The sequence below is a fragment of the Oncorhynchus clarkii genome, chromosome 33 (assembly GCF_045791955.1).
Source record: "Oncorhynchus clarkii lewisi isolate Uvic-CL-2024 chromosome 33, UVic_Ocla_1.0, whole genome shotgun sequence".
Taxonomy (NCBI): Eukaryota; Metazoa; Chordata; class Actinopteri; order Salmoniformes; family Salmonidae; genus Oncorhynchus; species Oncorhynchus clarkii.
Genome location: NC_092179.1, coordinates 23,603,669 through 23,629,329, shown reverse-complemented (window position 1 = coordinate 23,629,329; position 25,661 = coordinate 23,603,669). Strand labels below are relative to the sequence as shown.

The 25,661-nt window shown below is 43.5% G+C and overlaps 1 protein-coding gene across 1 annotated transcript in view; it reads left to right on the top strand.

The window, feature by feature from the left end:
- Positions 1 to 25,661, top strand: part of LOC139393229 (protein FAM3C-like) — an 823,321-nt gene that overhangs the window by 506,571 nt on the left and 291,089 nt on the right. The window lies entirely within an intron of this gene.

The following is a 25,661-nucleotide window of genomic DNA, read 5'->3' as shown; positions in this document are numbered from 1 at the left end:
AAGAATGGTACCAACAACATCCTCCGAGAGCAACTTCTCTCAACCATCCAGGAACAGTTTGGTGACGAACAATGCCTTTTCCAGCATGATGGAGCACCTTGCCATAAGACAAAAGTGATAACTAAGTGGCTCGGGGAACAAAACATCGATATTTTGGGTCCATGGCCAGGAAACTCTCCAGACCTTAATCCCATTGAGAACTTGTGGTCTATCCTCAAGAGGAAAAGAAGGGTCAACACTGCAAATATTGACTCTTTGCATCAATTTCATGTGATTGTCAATAAAAGCTTGGAATTATACTGCAGTATTCCATAGAAAGTCTGACAAAAATATCTAAAGACACTGAGGCAGCAGACTTTGTGAAAATTAATATTTGTGTCATTCTCAAAACTTTTGACCATGACTGTAGATATGGTTAAAGTCACTATGCAGGGGGGGTTGGGGGGTCTCACAATGCAAATAGTCAGGGTAGCCATTTGTTACCTGTTCAGGAGTCTCATGGCTTGGGGGTAAAAACTGTTGAGAAGCCTTTTTGTCCTAGACCTGGCACTCCGGTACCACTTGCCATGCGATAGTAGAGAGAACAGTCTTTGACAATTTTTAGGGCCTTCCCCTGATACCGCCTGGTGTAGAGATCCTGGATGACAGGCAGCTTAGCCCCAGTGATGTACTGGGCCAAACGCACTACCCTCTGTAGTGCCTTGCGGTCGGAGCCCGAGCAATTGCTGTACCAGGCAGTGATGCAGCCAGTCAGGATGCTCTCTCTGTTGCAGCTGTATAACCTTTTGAGGATCTCAGGACCCATGCCAAATCTTTTTAGTTTCCTGAGGGGAAATGGACTTTGTTGTGCCCTCTTCACGACTGCCTTGGTGTGTTTGGACCATTTTAGTTTGTTGGTGATGTGGACACCAAGGAACTTGAAGCTCTCAACCTGCTCCACTACAGCCCCATCGATGAGAATGGGGGCGTGCTTGGTCCTCCTTTTCCTGTAGTCCACAATCATCTCCTTAGTTTTGGTTACATTGAGGGATCGGTTGTTATTCTGGCACCATCCGGCCAGGTCTCTGACCTCCTCCCTATAGGCTGTCTCGTTGTTGTCGGTGATCAGGCCTACCACTGTTGTGTTGTCTGCAAACTTAATGGTGGTGTTGGAGTCGTGCCTGGCCATGCAGTCGTGGGTGAACAAGGAGTGCAGGAGGGGACTGAGCACACACCCCTGGGGGGCTCCAGTGTTGAGGATCAGCGTAGCAGATACAGTGCCTTGCGAAAGTATTCGGCCCCCTTGAACTTTGCGACCTTTTGCCACATTTCAGGCTTCAAATAATAAAGATATAAAACTGCATTTTTTTGTGAAGAATCAACAACAAGTGGGACACAATCATGAAGTGGAACGACATTTATTGGATATTTCAAACTTTTTTAACAAATCAAAAACTGAAAAATTGGGCGTGCAAAATTATTCAGCCCCTTTACTTTCAGTGCAGCAAACTCTCTCCAGAAGTTCAGTGAGGATCTCTGAATGATCCAATGTTGACCTAAATGACTAATGATGATAAATACAATCCACCTGTGTGTAATCAAGTCTCCGTATAAATGCACCTGCACTGTGATAGTCTCAGAGGTCCGTTAAAAGCGCAGAGAGCATCATCATAAAGAACAAGGAACACACCAGGCAGGTCCGAGATACTGTTGTGAAGAAGTTTAAAGCCGGATTTGGATACAAAAAGATTTCCCAAGCTTTAAACATCCCAAGGAGCACTGTGCAAGCGATAATATTGAAATGGAAGGGGTATCAGACCACTGCAAATCTACCAAGACCTGGCCGTCCCTCTAAACTTTCAGCTCATACAAGGAGAAGACTGATCAGAGATGCAGCCAAGAGGCCCATGATCACTCTGGATGAACTGCAGAGATCTACAGCTGAGGTGGGAGACTCTGTCCATAGGACAACAATCAGTCGTATATTGCACAAATCTGGCCTTTATGGAAGAGTGGCAAGAAGAAAGCCATTTCTTAAAGATATCCATAAAAAGTGTCGTTTAAAGTTCGCCACAAGCCACCTGGGAGACACACCAAACATGTGGAAGAAGGTGCTCTGGTCAGATGAAACCAAAATGGAACTTTTTGGCAACAATGCAAAACGTTATGTTTGGCGTGAAAGCAACACCCTGAACACACCATCCCCACTGTCAAACATGGTGGTGGCAGCATCATGGTTTGGGCCTGCTTTTCTTCAGCAGGGACAGGGAATATGGTTAATATTGATGGGAAGATGGATGGAGCCAAATACAGGACCATTCTGGAAGAAAACCTGATGGAGTCTGCAAAAGACCTGAGACTGGGACGGAGATTTGTCTTCCAACAAGACAATGATCCAAAACATAAAGCAAAATCTACAATGGAATGGTTCAAAAATAAACATATCCAGGTGTTAGAATGGCCAAGTCAAAGTCCAGACCTGAATCCAATCGAGAATCTGTGGAAAGAACTGAAAACTGCTGTTCACAAATGCTCTCCATCCAACCTCACTGAGCTCGAGCTGTTTTGCAAGGAGGAATGGGAAAAAATTTCAGTCTCTCGATGTGCAAAACTGATAGAGACATACCCCAAGCGACTTACAGCTGTAATCGCAGCAAAAGGTGTCGCTACAAAGTATTAACTTAAGGGGGCTGAATAATTTGCACGCCCAATTTTTCAGTTTTTGATTTGTTAAAAAAGTTTGAAATATCCAATAAATGTCGTTCCACTTCATGATTGTGTCCCACTTGTTGTTGATTCTTCACAAAAAAATACAGTTTTATATCTTTATGTTTGAAGCCTGAAATGTGGCAAAAGGTCGCAAAGTTCAAGGGGGCCGAATACTTTCGCAAGGCACTGTATGTTGCTACCTACCCTCACCACTTGGGGGCAGCCCATCAGGAATTCCAGGATCCAGTTGCGGAGGGAGGTGTTTAGTCCCAGGACCGTTAGCTTAGTGATGAACTTTGAGGGTACTATGGTGTTGAACGCTGAGCTGTAATAAATTAATAGCATTCTCACGTGTTCCTTTTGTCCAGGTGGGAAATGGCAGTGTGGAGTGCAATAGAGATTGCATCATCTGTGGATCTGTTTGGGCGGTATGCAAATTGGAGTGGGTCTAGGGTTTCTGGGATAATGGTGTTGATGTGAGCCGTTACCAGCCTTTCAAAGCACTTCATGGCTATGGACGTGAGTGCTACGTGTCTGTAGTCATTTAGGCAGGTTGTTTTCTTGGGCACAGAGACTATGGTGGTCTGATTGAAACATGTTGGTATTACAGACTCAATCAGGGACATGTTAAAAATGTCAGTGAAGACACCTGCCAGTTGGTCAGCACATGCACGGAGCACACGTCCTGGTTATCCATCTGGCCCCGCAGCCTTGTATATGTTGACCTGTTTAAAGGTCTTGCTCATGTCGGCTACGGAGAGCGTGATCACACAGTCGTCCGGAACAATTGATGCTCTCATGCATGCCTCAGTGCCTCAGCTCTCATGCATGCCTCTCGAAGAGAGCATAGTGATTTAGCTCGTCTGGTAGGCTCGTGTCAGTGGGCAGCTCGCGGCTGTGCTTCCCCGTGCTTTTAAATTTCTTCTGTTGAATTTTGGACCGTTCCTCTTTACAAACCTGTTTCAGTTCAGCAATATTCTTGGAATGTCTGGTGTGAATCGCTCTCTTGAGGTCATGTCACAGCATCTCAATCAGGTTGAGGTCAGGACTCTGACTAGGCCACTCCAGAAGGCGTAGAAGCCATTCTGTTGTTGATTTACTTCTATGTTTTGGGTCGTTTCCTGTTGCATCACCCAACTTCTGTTGAGCTTCAATTGACAGATAGCCTAACATTCTCCTGCAAAATGTCTTGATAAACTTGGGAATACATTTTTCCGTCGATGATAGCAAGCTGTCCAGGCCCTAAGGCAGCAAAGCAGCCCCAAACTATGATGCTCCCTACACCATACTTTACAGTTGGGATAAGGTTTTGATGTTGGTGTGCTGTGCCATTTTTTCTCCATACATATTGTTATGTGTTCCTTCCAAACAACTCAACTGTAGTTTCCTCTGTCCACAGAATATTGTGCCAGTAGCGCTGTGGAACATCCATGTTAACTTTTGCAAACTTCAGACTTGCATCAATGTTTTTCTGGACAGCAGTGGCTTCATCTGTGGTGTCCTCCCATGAACACCATTCTTGTTTAGTGTTTTACGTATCGTAGACTCGTCAACAGAGATGTTAGCATGTTCCATGCATGTTCCATTTCTGTAAGTCTTTAGCTGATACTCTAGGATTCTTCTTAACCTCATTGAGCATTCTTTGCTGTGCTCTTGCAGTCATCTTTGCAGGACGGCCACTTCTAGGGAGAGTAGCAACAGTGCTGAAATTTCTCCATTTATAGACTATTTGTCTTACCGTGGACTGATGAACATCAAGGCTTTTAGAGATACTTTGGTAACCCTTTCCAGCTTTATGCAAGTCAACAATTCTTAATCTTAGGTCGTCTGAGATCTCTTTTGTTCGAGGCATGGTTCACATCAGGCAATGCTTCTTATGAATAGCAAACTCAAATTTTGTGAGTGTTTTTATAGGGCAAGGCAGTGCTAACCAACATCTCCAATCTCATCTCATTGATTGTACTCCAGGTTAGCTTCTGACTCCAATTAGCATTTGGAGAAGTCATTAGACTAGGGGTTCACATACTTTTTCCAACCTACACTGTGAATGTTTAAATGATGTATTCAATATAGATAAGAAAAATACGATAATTTGTGTGTTATTAGTTTAAGCACACTATGTTTGTCTATTGTTGTGAAGATGAAGAGCGAATCAAATTTGATGACCAATTTATGCAGAAATCCAGGTAATTCCAAAGGGTTCACATACTTTTTATTGCCACTCTACACTATATATACAAAAGTATGTGGCCATCCCTTCAAATTAGTGGATTCAGCTATTTCAGCCACACCCGTTGGTGTATAAAATCGAGCACACAGCCATGCAATCTCCATAGATGAACATTGGCAGTAAAATAGCCATACTGAAGAGCTCAGTGACTTTCAATGTGGCACCGTCATAGGATGCCACCTTTCCAACAAGTCAGTTCGTCAAATTTCTAGAAACGTCTAGGAGCAACAACAGCTCAGCCACAAAGTGGTAGGCCACACAAGCTCACAGAACGGGACCACAAAGTGCTGAAGCGCGTAGTGCGTAAAAATCGTCTGTCTTCGGTTGTAACACTCACTACCGAGTTCCAAACTGCCTCTGGAAGCAACGTTAGCACAATAATTGTTCGTCGGGAGTTTCATGAAATGGGTTTCCATGGCCGAGCAGCCGCACACAAGCCTAAGATCACCATTCGCAATGGGAACAGTTGGCTGGAGTGGTGTAAAGCTCGCGCCATTGGACTCAGGAGAAGTGGAAACACGTTCACTGGAGTGATCACGATTCACCACCTGGCGGTCCGAAGGATGAATTTGGGTTTGGCGGATGCCAGGAGAACGCTACCTGCCCTAATGCATAGTGCCAACTGTAAAGTTTGGTTGAGGAGGAATAATGGTCTGGGGCTGTTTTTCATGGTTTCGGCCCCTTAGTTCCAGTGAAGGAAAATCTTACTGCTACAGTAAACAATGACATTCTGAGCATTGCTATGCTTCCAACGTTGTGGCAACAGTTTGGGGAAGGCACTTTTCTCTTTCGGCAGGACTATGCCCTCGTGCACACAGCGAGGTACATACAGAAATGGTTTATCGAGATAGGTGTGGAAGAACTTGACTGGCCTGCACAGAGCCCAGCCCTCAACCTAATAAAACTCCTTTGGGATGAATTGGAATGCCGACTATGACCCAGCCCTAATCGCCCAACATCAGTGCCCAACCTCACTAATGCTCTTGTGGCTGAATGGAAGCAAGTCCTCGTAGCAATGTTCCAGCATCTATTAGAAAGCCTTCCCAGAAGAGTGGAGACTGTTATAGCAGCAAAGGGGGGACCAAGTCCATATTAATGCCAATGATTTTGGAATGAGATGTTTGACGAACAGTGTATGTAAACTTCAGACTTCAACTGTATATAAAGCCTATACAGTTGAAGTTGGAAGTTTACATACACTTATTAAAACTCGTTTTTCAACCACTCCACAAATGTCTTGTTAACAAACTATAGTTTTGGCAAGTCGGTTAGAACATCTACTTTGTGCATGACACTAGTCGTTTTTCCCGACAATTGTTTACAGACAGATTATTTCACTTACAATTCACTGTATCACAATTCCAGTGGGTCAGAAGTTTACATACACTAAGTTGACTGTGCCTATAAACAGCTTGGAAAATTCCAGAAAATTATGTCATGGCTTTAGAAACTTCTGAATTTACATCATTTGAGTCAATTGGAGGTGTACCTGTGGATGTATTTTAAGGCCTACCTTCAAACTCAGTGCCTCTTTGCTTGACATCATAGGAAAATCAAAATAAATCAGCCAAGACCTCCACAAGTCTGGATAATCCTTGGGAGCAATTTCCAAACGCCTGAAGGTACCACGTTCACCTGCACAAACAACAGCACGAAAGTATAAACACTATGGGACCACACAGCCGTCATCCCGCTCAGGAAGGAGACGCGTTCTGTTTCCTAGCGATGAACACACTTTGGTGCGAAAAGTGCTCAATCATTCCCGGAATAACAGCAAAGGACCTTGTGAAGATGCTGGAGGAAACAGGTACGAGTCCTATACTGACAGAACCTGAAAGGCCACACAGCAAGGTAGAAGCCACTGCTCCAAAACTGCCAGATAATGCCAGTCTACGGTTTGTAACTGCACATGGGGTTAAAGATCTCACTTTTTGGAGAAATGTCCTCTGGTCTGATGAAACAAAAATATAACTTTTTGGCCATAATGACCATTGTTATGTTTGGAGGAAAAGGGGGGAGGCTTGCAAGCTGAAGAACACCATCCCAACCGTGAAGCATGGGGGTGGCAGCATCATGTTGTGGGGTGCTTTGCTGCAGGAGAGACTGGTGCACTTCACAAAATAGATGGCTTCATGAGGAAGGAAAATGATGCGGATATATTGAAGCAACATCTCAGACATCAGTCAGGAAGTTAAAGCTTGATCGCAAATGGGTGTTCCAAATGGACAATGACCCCAAGCAAACTTCCAAAGTTGTGGCAAAATGGCTTAAGGACAACAAAGTCAAGGTATTGGAGTGGCCATTACAAAGCCCTGACCTCAATCCCATAGAAAATGTGTGGGCAGAACTGAAAAAGCCTGTGCGAGCAAGGAGGCCTACAAACCTGACTCAGTTATACCAGCTCTGTCAGGAGGAATGGGCCAAAATACACCCAACTTACTGTGGGAAGCTTGTGGAAGGATACCCGAAATGTTTGACCCAAGGAAAATAATTTGAAGGCAATGCTACCAAATACTACTTGAGTGTATGTAAACTTCTGACCCACTGGGAATGTGATGAAAGAAATAAAAGCTGAAATAAATCATTCTCTCTAATATTATTCTGACATTTCACATTTTTAAAATAAATTGGTGATCCTAACTGACATAAGACAGGGAATTGTTACTAGGATTAAATGTCAGGAATTGTGAAAAACTGAGTTTAAATATATTTGGCTAAGGTGTATGTAAACCTCCGACTTCAACTGTATATCATTAGGACAAATGTATTTTTATATATAGGCCTATTGTATATGTGTATAATTGCAGCGTCACCATCTTTACAGTAAAATAAATACAAATACACACATGACTTTAAGCTACATATTCATCTGACAGAGGTAATGAACTGCCCATTGATATAACAGGACCATGTTGGCAAAAGAAGTGTTTCTGAGCTGGTCAATATTATACAGGTAAGCTAACGGTTATATAGATCAGGAATGAAAACAGGCTCTATAGACCTATAGACCTCTATATATCTATAGACCTCTATATATGAGTGACTGTGTCCAACACACAACCACCTGTTGTTATGTTGGACACCTACTGACCAAAGAAAGTGATAAGTATTGCTAAAATAAAGGTTTAAGGAAATACAGGCAGGCACCACATTACTGCAAGACAAAACAGCTCAATCAATCAAGCATGATGGTCTTGTAAGTATAAAAGAGTATAAAAGTATAAAAAAGCTTGTTTTCCTATAATTAAAAATAAGTTTGAAAAAGGAATGAAATGGGATTAGATGTGTGAAGAATCCAATATTCACATTATTGTGGAAGCACCTCCTCTAAGAATCTGAATTAGGCTGTTTGAGAAGGTTTGAATCCTAAGCAACCTGCATACACATTGTTGGAAGTACAATAGATGACTTTATTTGCCTTTGACAGCAATTTGCTTTCCATCCATCTTGTCTGTCTGTCTGTCTGTCTGTCTGTCTGTCTGTCTGTCTGTCTGTCTGTCTGTCTGTCTGTCTGTCTGTCTGTCTGTCTGTCTGTCTGTCTTCCTGTGCATTGGCAATGTACTGTAAACTCACTCAGGACTCTTGACAATGATGATGCATGGCACTGAGAGCCTGCAGTCGTATCCAGCCTAAAGTGGTATCCTGCTGCCTCATAGTACTTTAGCCAGGGAGACCAATGTTAAGAGGACACACACACACCAGATAGTCAAGGGAGAGAGGAGCAAAGCTAAAAGGGTTGAAGGGCTGAAGGGCACTGCTAAAAAAAAAAACTGGTCACGGAGAGAGAGAGCGAGAGAGAGAGAGAGAGAGAGAGAGAGAGAGAGGTAGAGAGAGAGAGAGAGAGGTAGAGAGAGAGAGAGAGGTAGAGAGAGAGAGAGAGAGAGAGAGCTAATGAAATAGAGAGAGAGAGAGAGAGAGAAAGAGAGCACTAATGAAATAGAGAGAGAGAGAGAGCTAATGAAATAGAGTGAGAGAGAGAGCTAATGAAATAGAGAGAGTGTGTGTCTGAGGGAGAGAGCAATAAAAGGACGAGCAACGCAACCAAAGTACACAGCGCCAACTTAACAGAGACAACGCTTTTCACCCACCCAGATCTTGTCAAAAAAGTTTCAAATTAAGCCGACTGGCGTGTTGGAGAAAAATCCCCAGCGCGCCACTGGTAGAACCAGTCGACTTATTTCCAGCTGACATAAGCAATCCACACTGATGTGTAATTAATTTGTGTTGATGAACAAATTAAAGCAAGAGAGGTGCCCGGCGCTGAGCCGGGGTAACCTTGGAGACGCAGTGGAGAAGAAAGGCAAGGCAGGAGGACAGGTGTTTTGGTTGGCCAGGGAGTGGGAGTGTGTGTGTACACTTGTCTGCATGCATGCGTGTGCATGCTTTCCTAGACTTTAGCCATATAAATGCACAACGTGTAACCATGTACTTGTGTCAGGTGTGTCCTGAGTGGAAGTGCTATTCTCAGTTCTGCTCTCTTCAAGATGACGGTCCACTGTATTGACCGTGTGGCAGTCATCTCCATCTTGTACACCAGCCTGCTTCACTGATTAATTTCTGCCATTTCTGTCAAACACATCGATTATTTTCTATGACAGTCTCTCGCTCTCTCTCTCTCTCTCTCTCTCCCTCTCTCCCTCTCTCCCTCTCTCCCTCTCTCCCTCTCTCTCTCCCTCCCTCCCTCTCTCCCTCCCCTCTCTCTCTCTCTCTCTCTCTGTCTCTGTCTCTGTCTCTGTCTCTGTCTCTGTTGCTCTCATTCTCCCACCCGTGGTTACTTGGCTCTTCAGCCCTCAGCATGTGATGAAAGCATGCACTGTCAAAGGGTACATTTCAAATCAAATACAATATATTTATAAAGCCCTTTCTTCATCAGCAGATGTCACAAAGTGCTTATGCAAAAACCAAGCCTAAAACCCCAAACAGCAAGCCATGCAGATGTAGAAGCACATCTGTGAACTCTGTTAACAGTGTAATGGTGTGTGTCCAGGCAGGCATGTCCTCATGAGCACTCTGACCCTTGCACTCAGTCACCCTGTTAAAGTCCACTAGACTTCAGCCTTCCTTAATCCATAATACAGTCAAAGAAAGTGTGTCTGCGTGCACATGTGGTTGTGAGCGCGCTCATGCACACTAGTATGTACCTGTGTCGTCTTACACACCAGTAGGTGCCCTTTTCTGCAAAACACACAACAGTGTGTGATATGGAGTGTTTGTTCACTCTCCTCCAAAAGACTGAACTCCAGTGAAGGGTTCTCTCTGAACAGCCCTAACACACTCCAGTGAAGGGTTCTCTCTGAACAGCACAACACACTCCAGTGAAGGGTTCTCTCTGAACAGCTCTAACACACTCCAGTGAAGGGTTCTCTCTGAACAACACAACACACTCCAGTGAAGGGTTCTCTCTGAACAACACAACACACTCCAGTGAAGGGTTCTCTCTGAACAGCACTAACACACTCCAGTGAAGGGTTCTCTCTGAACAGCACTAACACGCTCCAGTGAAGGGTTCTCTCTGAACAACACAACACACTCCAGTGAAGGGTTCTCTCTGAACAGCACAACACACTCCAGTGAAGGGTTCTCTCTGAACAGCCCTAACACACTCCAGTGAAGGGTTCTCTCTGAACAGCCCTAACACACTCCAGTGAAGGGTTCTCTCTGAACAGCCCTAACACACTCCAGTGAAGGGTTCTCTCTGAACAGCCCTAACACACTCCAGTGAAGGGTTCCCTCTGAACAGCACAACACACTCCAGTGAAGGGTTCTCTCTGAACAGCCATAACACACTCCAGTGAAGGGTTCTCTCTGAACAGCCCTAACACACTCCAGTGAAGGGTTCTCTCTGAACAGCCCTAACACACTCCAGTGAAGGGTTCTCTCTGAACAGCCCTAACACAATCCAGTGAAGGGTTCTCTCTGAACAGCACAACACACTCCAGTGAAGGGTTCCCTCTGAACAGCACAACACACTCTAGTGAAGGGTTCTCTCTGAACAGCTCTAACACACTCCAGTGAAGGGTTCCCTCTGAACAGCACAACACACTCCAGTGAAGGGTTCCCTCTGAACAGCCCTAACACACTCCAGTGAAGGGTTCTCTCTGAACAGCCCTAACACACTCCAGTGAAGGGTTCCCTCTGAACAGCCATAACACACTCCAGTGAAGGGTTCTCTCTGAACAGCCCTAACACACTCCAGTGAAGGGTTCCTTCTGAACAGATCTAACACTCTCCAGTGAAGGGTTCTCTCTGAACAGTCATAACACACTCCAGTGAGCCAAGCCGTGACACATAAAATCATCACTGCCTAAAGTGGGTGTGTATAAACGGCTGTGTCGTAATAGAAATGTATTTCATGAATCACGATAGAAAGGCAATTCTACATTATGCAGCAGGCTGTGTTAAATGACAGCTGTGTCACACATGTATTAGCATGACTTTCATCCTCTGCCCACTATGTGTGTGTGTGTGTGTGTGTGTGTGTGTGTGTGTGTGTGTGTGTGTGTGTGTGTGTGTGTGTGTGTTCGTGTGTCTGCACAAGAATAATAAATATATATATATACATATATATATATATATATATATACAGTGCCTTGCGAAAGTATTCGGCCCCCTTGAACTTTGCGACCTTTTGCCACATTTCAGGCTTCAAACATAAAGATATAAAACTGTATTTTTTTGTGAAGAATCAACAACAAGTGGGACACAATCATGAGGTGGAACGACATTTATTGGATATTTCAAACTTTTTTAACAAATCAAAAACTGAAAAATTGGGCGTGCAAAATTATTCAGCCCCTTTACTTTCAGTGCAGCAAACTCTCTCCAGAAGTTCAGTGAGGATCTCTGAATGATCCAATGTTGACCTAAATGACAAATGATGATAAATACAATCCACCTGTGTGTAATCAAGTCTCCGTATAAATGCACCTGCACTGTGATAGTCTCAGAGGTCCGTTAAAAGCGCAGAGAGCATCATGAAGAACAAGGAACACACCAGGCAGGTCCGAGATACTGTTGTGAAGCCGGATTTGGATACAAAAAGATTTCCCAAGCTTTAAACATCCCAAGGAGCACTGTGCAAGCGATAATATTGAAATGGAAGGAGTATCAGACCAATGCAAATCTACCAAGACCTGGCCGTCCCTCTAAACTTTCAGCTCATACAAGGAGAAGACTGATCAGAGATGCAGCCAAGAGGCCCATGATCACTCTGGATGAACTGCAGAGATCTACAGCTGAAGTGGGAGACTCTGTCCATAGGACAACAATCAGTCGTATATTGCACAAATCTGGCCTTTATGGCAGAGTGGCAAGAAGAAAGCCATTTCTAAAAGATATCCATAAAAAGTGTTGTTTAAAGTTTGCCACAAGCCACCTGGGTGACACACCAAACATGTGGAAGAAGGTGCTCTGGTCAGATGAAACCAAAATTGAACTTTTTGGCAACAATGCAAAACGTTATGTTTGGCGTAAAAGCAACACAGCTCATCACCATGAACACACCATCCCCACTGTCAAACTGAAAACTGCTGTTCACAAATGCTCTCCATCCAACCTCACTGAGCTCGAGCTGTTTTGCAAGGAGGAATGGGAAAACATTTCAGTCTCTCGATGTGCAAAACTGATAGAGACATACCCCAAGCGACTTACAGCTGTAATCGCAGCAAAAGGTGTCGCTACAAAGTATTAACTTAAGGGGGCTGAATAAATTTGCACGCCCAATTTTTCAGTTTTTGATTTGTTAAAAAAGTTTGAAATATCCAATAAATGTCGTTCCACTTCATGATTGTGTCCCACTTGTTGTTGATTCTTCACAAAAAAATACAGTTTTATATCTTTATGTTTGAAGCCTGAAATGTGGCAAAAGGTCGCAAAGTTCAAGGGGGCCGAATACTTTCGCAAGGCACTGTATATATATTAGTCCCCACTAGGTCAAATGTTATTCTAAGGGGTTTGGGGTTAAGGTTAAAGGGTTAATTTTAGGGTTAGGAGCGAGGGTTAGTTTTAGGGTTAGGAGCTAGGGTTAGGTTTAGTGTTAAAGTTAGGTTTTTGGGTTAAGGTTAGGGAAAATAGGATTTTGAATGGGACTGAATTGTGTGTCCCCACAAGGTTAGCTGTACAAGACTGTAGAGAGAGAGAGAGAGAGATAGAGAGAGAGAGAGAGAGAGAGAGAGAGAGAGAGAGAGAGAGAGAGAGAGAGAGAGAGAGAGATGGAGAGAGAGAGAGAGAGAGAGAGAGAGAGAGAGAGAGAGAGAGAGAGAGAGAGAGAGAGAGAGAGAGAGAGAGAGAGAGAGAGAGAGAGAGACAGAGATGAGAGAGAGAGAGAGAGAGAGAGATAGAAGAGAGAGAGAGAGAGATGGAGAGAGAGAGAGAGAGAGAGAGAGAGAGACAGAGATGGAGAGAGAGAGCGAGATAGAGAGAGACAGTGGGTGTGTGCTCACTGTTTGTTGTTTGTTCATCAAACCAACCCGCTAAACTCTTATGTGTGTGTTTGTGTATGTGAGTGTGTTTGTGTATGTGCATGTGTTCATCAAACCCGCCTCGCTTCAGATCATTATGCACAAGCTATGGAGGAGAGGAGAGAAAAATCCAATCCTCAGAAGCTGATGACAATGTGTTTGCCAGAGTGAATTTACTTATCACAGATGCCAGGGAAATTAGCATTGAAATGATTCTGGTGACAGACTGAATCTTTCAGACGGCACTCCAGAAATAGTTATGCTTACCTAGCGAGGAGGGAGGGGAAAGGGGGAGACAGAGAGGAAGATAGATGAAAAGAGAAAGGAGTGAGAGATGAAAAGAAAGGAGTGAGAGATGAAGAGAAAGGAGTGAGAGATGAAGAGAAAGGAGTGAGAGATGAAGAGAAAGGAGTGAGAGATGAAGAGAGAGGAGTGAGAGATGAAGAGAAAGGAGTGAGAGATGAAGAGAAAGGAGTGAGAGATGAAGAGAGAGGAGTGAGAGATGAAGAGAAAGGAGTGAGGGATGAAGAGAAGGGAGTGAGAGATGAAGAGAAAGGAGTGAGAGATGAAAAGAGAAAGGAGTGAGAGGATGAGAGATGAAAAGAGAAGGGAGTGAGAGATGAAAAGAGAAAGGAGTGAGAGATGAAAAGAGAAAGGAGTGAGAGATGAAGAGAAAGGAGTGAGAGATGAAGAGAAAGGAGTGAGAGATGAAGAGAAAGGAGTGAGAGATGAAGAGAAAGGAGTGAGAGATGAAAAGAGAAAGGAGTGAGATAATGAGAGATGAAAAGAGAAAGGAGTGAGAGATGAAAAGAGAAAGGAGTGAGAGATGAAGAGACAGGAGTGAGAGATGAAGAGAAAGGAGTGAGCGATGAAAATAGAAAGGAGTGAGAGGATGAGAGATGAAAAGAGAAAGGAGTGAGAGGATGAGAGATGAAAAGAGAAGGGAGTGAGATGAAAAGAGAAAGGAGTGAGAGATGAAAAGAGAAAGGAATGAGAGGATGAGAGATGAAAAGAGAAAGGAGTGAGAGGATGAGAGATGAAAAGAGAAAGGAGTGAGAGGATGAGAGATGAAAAGAGAAAGGGGTGAGAGGATGAGAGATGAAAAGAGAAAGGAGTGAGAGGATGAGAGATGAAAAGAGAAAGGAGTGAGATGAAAAGAGAAAGGAGTGAGAGATGAAAAGAGAAAGGAGTGAGAGATGAAAAGAGAAAGGGGTGAGAGATGAAAAGAGAAAGGAGTGAGAGTATGAGAGACGAAAAGAGAAAGGAGAAGTAAATAGAGGAGGAGGAAAAGTGGGAGACAGTTGTTGGGGAGAGAGGGAGGTAAGAAGAGAGAGAGAAAAGAGAGGAGAGGAAAAAATAGGGGAGATAGCTGGTGAAGGGAACAGTGGAGAGGTACAGTATATGAGGAGACAGAGAGAGAGCGAGAGAGAGATCAAGGGGAGAGAGAGAGAGATCAAGGGGGAGAGAGAGAGAGAGAGAGAGAGAGAAAGAGAGAGCGAGATCAAGGGGAGAGAGAGAGAGAGGGCGAGAGAGAGAGGGAGAGAGAGAGAGAGGAGATTGTGAGTCATGCTTGGTATGGACTTCTACTGAGATGCAACGTGTTCCCAGTGCACACAAGGATTGAGCTGAGAGTGACAGGACAAAAGACGCAGAGAGGGAGAGACGTGTGAATGCAGGAACAGCAATACACCAGACGAGAGATACAGAGGGAAGAAGCAGAAGAGGGAAGGAATTTAAGGAATAGGGCGAAGTCCACAGATGCAGGGAGTGACAAGAAGAGAGATATAGAGTAAAAACACTCAAATGGAGAGAGAGAGAGAGAGAGAGAGAGTGAGAGAGAGAGAGAGAGAGAGAGAGAGAAATGGGGGGGGGACCATGTGCAGAGACCAACCACAGCGACCATGGACTGTGACTGTGTTGCCATGGAAATGAGCTGCAGGAGTGTTTAAGTGTGACTGTTTGCAAATATACAGCGCCTTCAGAAAGAATTCATACCCCTTGACTTATTCCACATTCTGTATGTGTTATAGTTTGCATTCAAAATTGATTAAATCTGGGGGGTTTTCTCACCCATCTACACACAATAACTCTGAATGACAAATTGAAAACATATTTTTGAAATTTTTGCAAATTGCTAATTAAATACAGAAATATCTCATTTATGTAAGTATTCATACCCCCGAGTCAATAATTTGTAAAAGCACCTTTGGCAGCGATAACAGCTGTGAGTCTTTCTGGGTAAGTCTCTAAGAGCTTTCCACAACTGGATTGTGCAACATCAAATTCGATGTTGATCATTTAGACAACCAATTTCATGTCTTGCCATAGATTCTCAAGTAGAATCAAATCAAAACTAACTCAGACACTCAGGAACATTCACGTCTTCTTGGTAAACAACTCCAGTGTATATTTGGCCTTGTGTTTCAGGTTATTGTCCTGCTGAATGGTGAATTCATCTCCCGGTGTCTGGTGAAAAGCAGACTCAACTAGCTATGATTTTGGGTGTGCTTAGCTTTCCGTTTATTTTTATCCTGAAGAACTCTCCAGTCCTTTACTATTACAAGTGGCAGGTAGCCTGGTGGTTAGAGCGTTGGGCCAGTAACCGAAAGGTTGCTGGATCGAATCCCCAAGGTAACTATCTGTCTTTCTTCCCCTGAACAAGGCAGTTAACACTGTTTGTTGGTAGGCTGTCATTGTAAATAAGAATTTGTTCTTAACTGACTTGCATAGTTAAAAATAAATAAAAAAGACCCATAACATGATGCAGCCACCACTATATTTGGAGAGTGGTATTCAGGAATATGTTGTATTGGATTTGCCCCAAACACAACACTTTGTATTCAGGACAAAAAGTGAATTGTTTTGCCACATATTTTGCAGTATTAATTTAGTGCCTTGTTGCAAACAGGATGCATGTTTTGGAATATTTGTATTCTGTACAGGCTTCCTTCTTTTCACTCTGTTATATAGGTTAGTATTGTGGAGTAACTACAATGTTGTTGATTCATCCTCAGTTTTCTCCTATCAACAGCCATTACACTCTGTAACTGTTTTAAACCAACCATTGGCCTCATGGTGAAATCCCTGAGCGGTTTCCTTCCTCTCCAGCAACTGAGTTAGGAAGGACATCTGTATCTTTGTAGTGACTGGGTGTATTGCTACACCATCCAAAGTGTAATTAATAACTTCACCATGCTCAACGGGATATTCAATGTCTGCCAACAGATGCCTTTCTTTGCGAGGCATTGGAAAACCGCCCTGGTCTTTGTCATTTGAATCTTTGTTTGAAATTCATTGAAATTCAACTAAGGGACCTTACAGATAATTACATATGTGGGTTACAGAGATGAGGTAGTCATTCTAAAATCATGTTAAACACTATTATTGCACACAGAGAATCCATGCAACTTATTATGTGACTTGTTAAGCAAATTCTTACTCCTGAACTTATATAGGCTTGCCATTACAAAGGGGTTGAATACTTATTGACATTTCAGCTTTTAATTTTTCATGAATTTGTCCTAAAAACATAATTTCACTTTGACATTATAGGGTGTGTAGGCCAGCTACAAAATGCAGGCTGTAACACAACAACGACAGACAGAAAACACAGGTATAAATACCCAGGAGATAAGTAGGGAAGATGGGAGACACCGGAAGGGGCTGGAGACAAGCACAAGGACAGGTGAAACAAATCAGGGCGTGACAAAATGAGCCCCATTGAACACAAATTAAGGCCGGTCTACACACCACATGAGGGACAGAGTTTTACTCTGCAAATGTATTTCTTGCACTTGATGCATGTGTACTGTGTCTTCCTGTCCTTCTTGGGTCCACACACACATCACAGCGCTTCTTGTTGTTGCTACCGGCTGCAATCTAGAATGATGAAAAAACTTAGTTCAGGAATTTGACTAACATATCACTCACCTACTCACATATATAGTTACAACAGGCCAAGGTAGGAGGTCAGACACACACACACACACACACACACACACACACACACACACACACACACACACACACACACACACACACACACACACACACACACACACACACACACACACACACACACACACACACACACACACACACACACACACACTTACTTCCGGTATTGGAGTTGTTGGTTCTGTGGGTTGGGGGGATGGGGCACCAGCATCCTCCTGAAACCTCCTCACGATGGCTGCAGAAGCTGGGGTCCTTGAGATATGTTGACTCTGGATTTGAGGTCTTACCAATGTCTTTCCCAGCTCCTCGAGAAAGAGCCTTCTCCTCTGGAGCTTCCCTCTTTTCCAATTTGGGTTCAACGCCATCCTGATGACAAACGTGTTCTACGCTGAGATGTCCAAGAGATGTCCAAGCTGATGTCCAAGCGGTAGACAGTCACCAGCTTGTCTAAATTGTCCACCCCTCTTTTTGTGGCATTGTAATCCATTATGATTTCTGTTTTTTTATGTTCCTGGCCACAGATTCTCACATCCCTATGCACCGTACTCATTAGTACTACATTTTTGCCTTTCTTTGGCACGTAGTACACTAGGGACGTGTCGGCCATGAACACAAACTTAGAGGAATTGATAGGCCTGTTCTGTGTATTCAACAGCTGAGGTGGCAGCTTTGGCTTGTTTTTTCTTACTGTTCTGACCATCGTCAGCTTCCTCTTGAGGAGCTCCTGTCCCAGCTTAGGCCATCCAGGAATCCCTGTGTCACATCCAGGACAACCTGCATCCCTTGGTTCTTCTCAGGGGCTCTTCCATCTGGCTTCCCCGTATACACTTGACGAAGCAGCATCACAGGCTGCCCAGATCTTGATTCCATATTTTGCAGGTTTATATTGTACTGTCTGAAGAGGCAGCGGCCTGCTCATCAACAGTAATGTTGGGCCCATGGTTGTAAAACAGGGGAAGGCGGTCCACACACTTGTCCCACACTGACCTGATTGCAGCTAGCTTGTCTCTCTGCCGCCGAGCGGGTCTGGTGTCTCGCTTATCGAAGCGGATAATCCTGGAAATAAAGTTTTCCAGAGACATTGTTGCACTGAAAGGTTCTCTGCCAGTTTCTGCATCCCACAGGGATTCTGTGGATTCCCCATTGGATCTGAAAACATCAGCAAGGAAAATAACTCCAAAGTGTGCATGTAAATGAGTTTGGTCCATCTCTTTTCATCTCTCTCCAAAAACACATCTTCCCTCCAAATTAGTGCAGTCCAGAATGATTTTCTGGATGGTGTCTGGGATGAACAGTTCAATAGAAGACTTTATGTTCTGTACATAAGTAACCACATGCGTCGGCACTGCTTGTATCCTTAGGGTCAATCTCATCCTCTTCTTCCAACTCACTGTCAGACTCCGAATTGACAGAGACATGATCTTCATATTCTGAAAATTCTTCATCTGCAAAAGTTGAAGATGCTCCTTCCACGCTAGCTTCTCTCCCTGCAAAAATTATTTCTAAGTCCCTCTGAGCAGAGATTATTTTGTTGCCATACTGATTGATTGTGGTAAGGAGCCACACATGCAAAGCTATTTATTTGTTGTGTCCCTCCACCAATTTGCAACTGGCTGGGGTAGAGTGTGGGAAAATACTGCATTTTTTACAAAGTATCAAAATAATGTATTGTAATAATGTATTGTAATAACATTGTGCAGGCTCCTGCAAGACATTGTGTAGTTTCACACACTACAAAGGGTAAAGAGTGCGAGAAAAGTGGGACACAGACAGGTTCTTGGTGCTGTGCTGAAACAGCAGGCCCAGGGAGGAGGAGGACAGAGTGAAGGCACACAACAAACCTTTTTGTTTAATTTTTACTTGTTTTCACACACACACACACACACACACTTTTATTACCCTGGGTCCAGTGGACCCAAACACCACAGATGTAATATACTGTACATATGTATGGGGGTGCACAGTGTGCACTCAATGAACATGTTTTTCTTTACATGTTCTTCACAGAAAATGAGCCAAGGCCAATGAGTCTCAGGTTGAAAAATGATTCATTGTAAACATTGAAAATGGGTCCCACAGACCCGAACACCACACAAGGGTTAATTTATTTGTATGTCTCAATAGGATTCTCGTCTTTCTTCCTTACCCTCTCTGTTTCCTCAAGGGAACGGCAAACAACATTAGAATTACACTTTTCTATGACCCAATGTTGAAAACATTTGTGAGTGTGATTCGGTGACAAAGTCATGCATGTGTAGATAAGTTCCTATGCAGTCACAGTTCCTATGCAGTCACAGTTCCTATGCAGTCACTGACAATGTTGAGGTGAACTACAAAAAAAAAGGTATTGGAACTGAAGCAGAATATGTAGATCATATTAACTAATATCATTCAGTGCCATACTAACTACTGGAATAATACAGTACATCTTACAACAACACATTTACTGTAAGATAATGTTGATGTAAGCTAATGTTACTGTAAGCTAATGTTGATGGATCAAACAGGACTTGCTGAGAAAACTGCATCTATGCTATTAAATACAGTAAACATCTATAAAGCAATAACAAAAGTATTTAATAAAGTTGGATTCACTAATCATTCAATATTGAATAATGAATTAACTTAACTACTGTAGAACTGGTATGAGGCAGTGTTTCATCCTCTTTTCCGCGGGGTAATTAAGTTCAAAGTAGAGTTGAGGTGCTGTGTAAGTGCTGTACAAAGTAGAGTTGAGGTGCTGTGTAAGTGCTGTACAAAGTAGAGTTGAGGTGCTGTGTAAGTGCTGTACAAAGTAGAGTTGAGGTGCTGTGTAAGTGCTGTACAAAGTAGAGTTAAGGTGCTGTGTTAGTGCTGTACAAAGTAGAGTTGAGGTGATTTGTAAGTGCTGTACAAAGTAGAGTTGAGGTGATGTGTAAGTGCTGTACAAAGTAGAGTTGAGGTGCTGTGTAAGTGCTGTACAAAGTAGAGTTGAGGTGCTGTGTAAGTGCTGTACAAAGTAGAGTTGAGGTGTAAGTTCTGTGCGAAGTAGACTTGAAGTCCTGTGTAAGTGCTGTACAAACGTATATTAAGCAGGAGTAGCTGTGTAAACAATCATCACATTGGTACAAGGCAGTTTAAATGTCTGCATTTCATGTATTGGTTTGGCTTAGGTAATTAACTACTGTGTAAAGGAACAGAGGCACAGCCTACATTCTGAACCAGTGATAACATCAAATAGTAAAAGCTAAGCAAACAATTTTGGACCATTCTGATAACACAATACAAATACTGTACAGCTCTCACGTCTGCGTTTAAAGCTCTTAGGTCTGCGTTTAAAGCTCTTAGGTCTGCGTTTAAAGCTCTTACGTCTGTGTTTAAAGCCTGCATTTAAAGCTCTTGTCTGTGTTTAAAGCCTGTGTTTAAAGCTCTTACGTCTGTGTTTAAAGCCTGTGTTTAAAGCTCTTACGTCTGTGTTTAAAGCCTGTGTTTAAAGCTCTTACGTCTGTGTTTAAAGCCTGTGTTTAAAGCTCTTACGTCTGTGTTTAAAGCCTGTGTTTAAAGCTCTTACGTCCGTGTTTAAAGCCTGTGTTTAAAGCTCTTACGTCTGTGTTTAAAGCCTGTGTTTAAAGCTCTTACGTCTGTGAAAATACCCGAGCTCTGAAGCAAGCTTCCAGAAAATTGGAACGGAAATGGCGCCACACCAAACTGGAAGTCTTAAGACTAGCTTGGAAAGACAGTACCGTGCAGTACCAAAGAGCCCTTACTGCTGCTCGATCATCCTATTTTTCTAACTTAATTGAGGAAAATAAGAACAATCCGAAATTCCTTTTTGATACTGTCGCAAAGCTAACTAAAAAGCAGCATTCCCGAAGAGAGGATGGCTTTCACTTTAGCAGTGATAAATTCATGAACTGAGGAAAAGATCATGATTATTAGAAAGCAAATTACGGACTCCTCTTTAAATCTGCGTATTCCTTCACAGCTCAGTTGTCCTGAGTCTGCACAACTCTGCCAGGACCTAGGATCAAGAGAGACGCTCAAGTGTTTTAGTACTATATCTCTTGACACAATGATGAAAATAATCATGGCCTCTAAACCTTCAAGCTGCATACTGGACCCTATTCCAACTAAACTACTGAAAGAGCTGCTTCCTGTGCTCGGCCCTCCTATGTTGAACATAATAAACGGCTCTCTATCCACCGGATGTGTACCAAACTCACTAAAAGTGGCAGTAATAAAGCCTCTCTTGAAAAAGCCAAACCTTGACCCAGAAAATATAATAAACCATCGGCCTATATCGAATCTTCCATTCCTCTCAAAAATTTTAGAAAAGGCTGTTGCGCAGCAATTCACATCCTTCCTGAAGACAAACAATGTATACGAAATGCTTCAGTCTGGTTTTAGACCCCATCATAGCGCTGAGACTGCACTTGTGAAGGTGGTAAATTACCTTTTAATGGCATCAGACCGAGGGTCTGCATCTGTCCTCGTGCTCCTAGACCTTAGGGCTGCTTTTGATACCATCGATCACCACATTCTTTTGGAGAGATTGGAAACCCAAATTGGTCTACACGGACAAGTTCTGGCCTGGCTTATCTGTCGGAAAGATATCAGTTTGTCTCTGTGAATGGTTTGTCCTCTGACAAATCAACTGTAAATAGGACCACTTATGTTTTCAGTATATATTTTACCTCTTGGGGATGTCATTCGAAAACATAATGTTAACTTTCACTGCTATGCGGATGACACACAGCTGTACATTTCAATGAAACATGGTGAAGCCCCAAAATTGCCCTCGCTAGAAGCATGTGTTTCAGACATAAGGAAGTGGATGGCTGCAAACGTTCAACTTTTAAACTCGGACAAAACAGAGATGCTTGTTCTAGGTCCCAAGAAACAAAGAGATCTTCTGTTGAATCTGACAATTAATCTTAATGGTTGTACAGTCGTCTCAAATAAAACTGTGAAGGATCTCGGCGTTACTCTGGACCCTGATCTCTCTTTTGAAGAACATATCAAGACCATTTCAAGGACAGCTTTTTTCCATCTACGTAACATTGCAAAAATCAGAAACTTTCTGTCCAAAAATGATGCAGAAAAATTCATCAATGCTTTTGTCACTTCTAAGTTAGACTACTGCAATGCTCTACTTTCCGGCTACCCGGATAAAGCACTAAATAAACTTCAGTTAGTGCTAAATACGGCTGCTAGAATCCTGACTAGAACCCAACATTTTTATCATATTACTCCAGTGCTGGCCTACCCAAAACTGGCTTCCTGTCAAAGCAAGGGCTGATTTCAAGGTTTTACTGCTAACCTACAAAGCATTACATGGGCTTGCTCTTACCTATCTCTCTGATTTGGTCCTGCCGTACATACCTACACGTACGCTACGGTCACAAGACGCAGGCCTCCTAATTGTCCCTAGAATTTCTAAGCAAGGGTTTCTCCTATAGAGCTCCATTTTTATGGAACGGTCTGCCTACCCATGTCAGAGACGCAAACTCGGTCTCAACCTTTAAGTCTTTACTGAAGACTCATCTCTTCATTGGGTCATATGATTGAGTGTAGTCTGGCCCAGGAGTGGGAAGGTGAACGGAAAAGCTCTGGAGCAACGAACCGCCCTTGCTGTCTCTGCCTGGCCGGTTCCCCTCTTTCCACAATGATTCTCTGCCTCTAACCCTATTACAGGGGCTGAGTCACTGGCTTACTGGGGCTCCCTCATACCGTCCCTGGAAGGGGTGCGTCACCTGAGTGGGTTGAGTCACGGATGTGATCATCCTGTCTGGGTTGGGTTGGCGCCCCCCCCCCCCCCCTTGGGTTGTGCCGTGGCGGAGATCTTTGTGGGCTATACTCAGCCTTGTCTCAGGATGGTAAGTTGGTGGTTGAAGATATCCCTCTAGTGGTGTGGGGGCTGTGCTTTGGGAAAGTGGGTGGGGTTATATCCTTCCTTTTTGGCCCTGTCCGGGGGTGTCCTCGGATGGGGCCACAGTGTCTCCTGACCCCTCCTGTCTCAGCCTCCAGTATTTATGCTGCAGTAGTTTGTGTCGGGGGGCTAGGGTCAGTTTGTTATATCTGGAGTACTTCTCCTGTCCTATTCGGTTTCCTGTGTGAATTTAAGTGTGCTCTCTCTAATTCTCTCTTTCTCTCTTTCTTTCTCTCTCTCGGAGGACCTGAGCCCTATGACCATGCCTCAGGACTACCTGACATGATGACTCCTTGCTGTCCCCAGTCCACCTGGCCGTGCTGCTGCTCCAGTTTCAACTGTTCTGCCTTATTATTATTGGACCATGCTGGTCATTTATGAACATTTGAACATCTTGGCCATGTTCTGTTATAATCTCCACCCGGCACAGCCAGAAGAGGACTGGCCACCCCACATAGTCTGGTTCCTCTCTAGGTTTCTTCCTAGGTTTTGGCCTTACTAGGGAGTTTTTCCTAGCCACCGTGCTTCTACACCTGCATTGCTTGCTGTTTGGGGTTTTAGGCTGGGTTTCTGTACAGCACTTTGAGATATCAGCTGATGTACGAAGGGCTATATAAATACATTTGATTTGATTTGATTCACGTCTGTGTTTAAGCATTTAAAGCTCTTGAGTCTGCATTCCCTCCTCAGTTATAGGTAATTCAACCACTACAGTAAAGTAGTACATTGTATAGCTAGCCCCTCTCCTTCCCTGCAATGCTTCCGCTATAGGTCCTGGGTGAAAGAAGGAGAGATTTCTGGGTCAGCAGCTTGCCTGCCGTTTCTGCACACACAGCACTCCCAGACCTCACCAGCTGTTTTCTCTCACTCTCTCGTAATCTTTCTCTGCCTCTCTCTCTCTTTCACTACCTCTCCCTCAGTCTTCCTACCTCTACCAGATGCTAGCCTGCAGCTAAAGGAAAATAAAGCTAAATAAACCTTTTTTTTAAATCTTGCTTCACCCCCCTTTGCTTCAGTGTAATAATATTTGCTTGTATAGAGGTAGCGATATAGGATCACAGGGAACTCTACCAAGCATACAAATATTGGGTAATTAGATTGTATTGATCATTGGGAATGAGAGAGCAAAGGGGAGCCAAAGAAGAGACGGACAGAGTGGGAGGAAGTCAGCGGCAGGCAGCAGAGGGAGGAAGTCAGCGGCAGGCAGCAGAGGGAGAAAGCGATAATCACTCGGCGAGAGATAAGCAAAGTAATCACTCGTTAGTGAGCTACCCCCGATGCTACTAATTACCACGGTATAACCTTGGGTTTGAGAGAGGGAACGAGAAAGTGAGTGAGTGAAGTGAGAGAGGAAGAACTCTGTCAGAGAGAGTGAGGGAAAGTGGGAAGTCTTTGTAACTGCATCGTACTGCATACAGTATGTCTGCACTGTAGGATTTAAGTTAGTATTATCATTTTCTATCACCAAGATATCATGGACTGGACCAAGCCTTTACTACCATCCCATTAAACAGTGAGAGGCTCTTGGTAGGGCATCGCTGATCAAAAGTAGACATCCCATTTAGCTGTATGTCACTAAGGCCTTTACCTTTATCTACACATCAAGACCTTTCTCCTTTCCAAGGATATCAGTAAACATATGAGGTGCAACTAGAGGTCGACCGATTAATCGGAATGGCTGATTAATTTGGGCTGATTTCAAGTTTTCATAACAATTGGAAATCTGTATTTTTAGGCGCCGATGTGCCGATTAAATTTTGTATTTATTTATTTATACCTTTATTTAACTAGGCAAGTCAGTTAAGAACACATTCTTACTTTCAATGACGGCCTAGGAACGGTGGGTTAACTGCCTCGTTCAGGGGCAGAACGACAGATTTTCACCTTGTCAGCTCGGGGGATCCAATCTTGCAACATTACAGTTAACTAGTCCAACGCAATAACGACCTGCCTCTCTCTTGTTGCACTCCACAAGGAGACTGCCTGTTACGCGAATGCAGTAAGCCAAGGTAAGTTGCTAGCTAGCATTAAACGTATCTTATAAAAAACAATCAATCATAATCACTAGTTAACTACACATGGTTGATGACTAGATATTATCTAGCGTGTCATGCGTTGTATTTAATCTGACTGAATATACAAGCATCTAAGTATCTGACTGAGCGATGGTAGGCAGAAGCAGACGTGTAAACATTCATTCAAACAGCACTTTCGTGCCTTTTACCAGCAGCTCTTCGTTGTGCGTCAAGCATTGCGCTGTTTATGACTTCAAGCCTATCAACTCCCGAGATGAGGCTGGTGTAGCCGAAGTGAAATGGCTAGCTAGTAAGCGCACGCTAATAGAGTTTCAAACGTCACTCGCTCTGAGCCTTCTAGTAGTTGTTTCCCTTGCTCTGCATGGGTAACGCTGCTTCAATGG